The sequence below is a fragment of the Rousettus aegyptiacus genome, unplaced genomic scaffold (genome assembly GCF_014176215.1).
Source record: "Rousettus aegyptiacus isolate mRouAeg1 unplaced genomic scaffold, mRouAeg1.p scaffold_m13_p_8, whole genome shotgun sequence".
In the NCBI taxonomy this organism is placed as follows: domain Eukaryota; kingdom Metazoa; phylum Chordata; class Mammalia; order Chiroptera; family Pteropodidae; genus Rousettus; species Rousettus aegyptiacus.
In genome coordinates, this window is record NW_023416311.1 from 97,017,488 (window position 1) to 97,022,319 (window position 4,832).

The window sequence follows — 4,832 nt, forward strand, 5'->3', positions numbered from 1 at the left end:
CTCAGGGTAAGATTGCTTGGTAATCCTGCCAAAAGTATTGTCCCAAATTGTGTTCACTAGTAATTTGTGTGTGTTTCAATTTGTTATTTCCTAAAACTAAGATTATCCTTCCTTTACAATAAAACCCATCTATCTCGATTGGAAATTTAATATCATACATAAGCATAACAATAGCTACATTTATATTTAACAGAATAAAAAGGGTATGCTTCTGTACCATAACCACTGGTAGTGATATTGACCTGAATTTTCTGGCCAAACCAATAACACTTATGTACATACACACACAGCCATGAATACCAGAAAGAATGAGAAAAAATTATGCACATTGCCCTCCTGAAAATTCCCAAACATTAAGTAAAATAGAAAACAGAGTGTTCAGAAATATGACTGCTCAAAATAAATAATAAAATAAAATTGATATTTCTTACATGCTATCAGTAGGTAAAAACAAGAATGGTGAAGAATTCTACCAATAGGAGAAAGATGCAAGGAAAAAACAAATCGATTCAATAGAACAGTGAATAACAATAAAAAAAAAAATCATCCTAACACATGTGGACACTCATTTTAGAAAAAATGAGCTTAATCTTTTAGTTTCCTTACTGGGAGGGGGGGGTTGCGTGGGGAGTCGGGGATAGGCAGAGTAATTAGAATGTGACGTCTACTTCACTTAGTTCTTGAAAATCAATCCTAAAGAAAGTGTAGATCTGAAGGTTGGTGACAAAACTATAAAGTTTCTAGAAGAAAACATGGAAGAATGGTTTCAAGGCTTTGAATTTTGGATTTTTTAAATATACAGCACAGAAGGCATTGACCTCAAGGGAAATCATTTATAAATTGAACTGTATTAAAATTAAGTAAGTCTGTTTATTATAAGACCCCTTTTTAAGAGTGAAAAGAAAGCTACAGACTAGTAGCAGATATATGTCGGACGTATACCAAAGAATGGGTCTGAGCCAGAATAATCTAACTTCTGCAAGTTAAAAAGAACATACTAGGAATGTAGTTTTAAAGTATTTTACAAAATGGGGTATCCAACCAGCCATTAAGAACATAATAGTTGTTCAACTTCAATAATGATAAGAAAAATGCAAAATAAATTATGACATGATACCACTGCATCCTCTCTGGATAGGTAAAATGGAAGGAAAAAAAACCCACTAAATTAAATGATAATGCTGGGGGTTGAAGCGCTTGTGGAACAGTAAGAATTCTCATGACGTCTGGCATAAAGAAATGATTACAAATGCTTTGGAAAAATCATCGACACTATGTTTGTGTTTCTTGTATGGAGAAGGTAGAAGTACACAATTGAAAAAAAAAGCGTGAAGGGAAAACTTCTGAAATACAATTAACGTTTATTTATTAATCTGCGTAGCAGCTACATGGGCATCTTCACTTTATGGTGTTCATAAAGTGTTTATTTATGATTTGTTTACATTCAGTAAGAAATGTTATTTTAAAATGTCAGAAAAAAAGAGAAAGAAACCCAAGAAAATCAAAATAACTAGAAAACAAAGACAAAAATTTGTTTTACTATTTTCTTTTAAGTGGTATCAATTTTTACCTTGTTAGAAAATGTCTTATTTTTAATATATATATTTATATGAATGCAAATTAACAGAAGTTTAACTCAAAATATATGAAATATATTCTATTTTCCCTAAGATATAAGCCATTTGTTAAGTTGAATCAACTTGATAACATGAATTATTACAGGTTAAATTAAATGTGTATAAATTTGGACTTCCATATAATATGTTACACTGAAGAAGGTCATGTCTTTACTGGGAAATAGATTTAATGAATAATTTTACTGGAACTGCTCTCCTTACATTACAAAGGGATACTTTTCCAGTTAAGGAAAAAAAAAGCTGATGCTTAGATTCTGTGTTATTCACATGGTTTTAATGTTTCGCTGATGTGAACACAAGATCCTCATAGCATAAGTTGATAAGTAAATCCTACCTAAATTGATATGTATAATTGATAAAACATATTGTACATTGTCTAATATCACTAAGAAATCCACAACCAGTTCTTTGAAATCCTTTTTTTATGAAATAGCTTAAATATGTAAAAAATAAACACGAATTTCTCAGTGAGAACGTCATTGAATTTTAGAGAGCAGGAGGTCCAACCTTTTTGAAACCATTTGTTTTCTAAACTCATAGAAACTTTCTGCAAGTGACGTCTCACAGAAAAACCCAATTTATTAAAAAGCAATTCAAAGCTTAAGAAGTTCTGTTTTATATAAAAAAGAGAAAGGCATATTTCTCTGTTCCCTTAATTTCCCAAAACCCCTCAGTAGAGGCCCTTACAATACCTTCAAGAACCCATGATGGGAGGTCGGGAGACAGTTTAGAAATCAAATACTAGATTTACTTGAATATTCAGGTTATTGAAATAAAATGCATGAGCCAGAAAGGTGAAGCATTTTATTCAATATCACACATCTGGTCAGTTGTAAAATAAAGAGAAAAATTTCCTCACCTTCAGAAAATGTTTATTTGCAATCCCTAGGGACATTCTTTCCACTTGACACTGTACCTTCGCAGTCTAGACTGATACTTACACAATAACCGCTGCTCTATTGAACAGTAAGATCTTCTTGTCTCAAGCACCAAGACTTGTCCTGGGTGGTGTCCCCAGCCAGGTAACTTGTCATTGTTTGACTTCCTAGGGTCCAGATGTCACAGAATACATGCTATAGAGTGAAGACAGTTGCTGCTGCTGCTACTTCCTCTTCTCCTTCTTCCTTTTCCTTATGTTTCTTCTTCTAGTCCCTTTTTTTTTTCTTTCATTTGGTATCTTGAGGCACCTTCAAGTTGTTTTCTTCTGCATTGATTTGACTTTTTGCTCAACAACTTTTTCTCAATACTGCCCACAAAATCGATATTATTCCTGTTATTGTCTTCTTAGTTTCCTTGCAAAACTTGCTCATTTGTCCATCCATACTTTGACTGCCTTCCCACCTGTTGATTTTTTTTTCTCTGTTGCTTTTTTACCTTAGTGAATTCTCACTTTTTGACTTGGTTTTTAATTTTTATGTTCCAAATAAATACCTTTAATTTTCAAACAAGTTCTGACGATCTTTTTATTTTCAAATACTGTCTATGTCTTATATACACTACTTATTCTTAAAATCCTTTATAAAAGATGCCGTTCATGGTAGTGAAGGGACTGAGAGACAAAGGAACCCTTTCTATAATCAGACCAAAAGAGACCAATCGGGGGAGACAATGCTCGGGCTGGTCAGTAACCCAGGAGATGTATTATAATGAAGGATTCTGTCTCCTTAGCAGTTGGTAAAGGTTACTGTCATTACGTTATTCCCAAATGGTTTTTGAATATGGAGTAAGGATCTCTGTGGAGAGTTTAGCTAAGCTACTCCATAGTATTGCTGACTAGAAACCCATTTTGTTTGGCAAAGCGGCCTGCAGTGACCTTAAATTGACACTAGCCTCCTCATGCAAGCGCATGCCCTAGAAACTAGCCCTAGAATTCTACTAGTCACAAGCAGTCAAGTTGCTGGTCTGGACTTCTCCAACAGCCCTTGTGATCAACAGTCTCCTCTGCTACCCAGCACCTTCCCCTAGGTGCCTCTTAGATGAGATTCCTATGTATCTTATCAAAACTCAGCTCTTTTGGTTTTAATTGACTAATTATCCTCAGCCTTGGAACCCAAAAGCACTCTACTTAAAACTCTAAAAAAAAAAAAAAAAAAAAAAAAAAATTATGTGTCTCAAGTCTTGTCTCTGTCTGAATTCTGTCTTTATCTCCCTGTGTGGCCTCTCAAAGAACGTGTAATACTTCTTCTAGGACCTGTAAATAATAAACTTCTTGTGCCCTATTGTTGAACCAGAGTTCACTATCTGGCACTCTGTGCTTCACTTATTAAGTGCTAATTTTACAAATTCATATCTCTTTGTAGCAAGATGCTTATACTACACACACATATTAAAGTGGCTTAAAAAGGCATGGGTGATTGATTTTTTTTCTTTCTTGTCCTTTACCAAAATAAAAAAAGCCTAACTATAACATAAAGTAAAACTAGGAGTGGGCTTGTATACTTTCAAAATATATGTCAAAATGGCTGCAACGTTTTGCCGGTGTGTGTTCTGGGGGAGAGAGGTGTGAGATTGGGGACTGAGACTATTTTCCTTATGGAAAGCTACAAAGCCATCAAACTGTATGTTCAAATAATATGTTTAACTAATAGACATACTTTCTATTTTTAATGTATTTCAGTCTTTATCACTATGTTGTAAAACAATTTTCAGTATTAGATTGTTGTTTCTCAAAAGGTTGAATAAAAATAATAAAAGCTGTGAAAAATAGCTTGATTGCCAGGTATAACAAAAGCATGAAAAGATAATGTCATTCTGTGACCCTGCTGTACACAACAAATTTTCCTTATTGCTAGTACTGTACATAAGAAAATATTCACGTCTATGGCCATGCCACCCAGAATGTGCCCGATCTTGTCTGATCTCAGAAGCTAAGCAGGGTCAGGCCTGCTTAGTACTTGGATGGGAGACCACCTAGGAAGACCAGGTGCTATAGGTGGGAAAAAGAAAATGAATAATGAAAATATTTGCAAAGTAATTAATAGACTAATTTACAATATTCCTTAAATTTGGTAATCTACAAAATGCTAATAAGTAAAGTCAATGCCCTCATTGGCAGGATAGGATACAATGTGAGATTATAATAATTGCATACGCATATCTGATAGGTGAATTAATGACCATCAGCCTATGATAAAACTCCTCCTCCAAGAATCTAACAACACATTAATATATCTATTTGCCTCACTAAGGAAAATA

General features: G+C 33.9%; 1 pseudogene; it reads left to right on the top strand.

Moving 5' to 3' along the window:
• The first annotated feature begins 4,453 nt into the window (after positions 1–4,453).
• On the top strand, positions 4,454–4,572 carry LOC118607408 (annotated as a pseudogene).
• Positions 4,573–4,832: the final 260 nt, after the last annotated feature.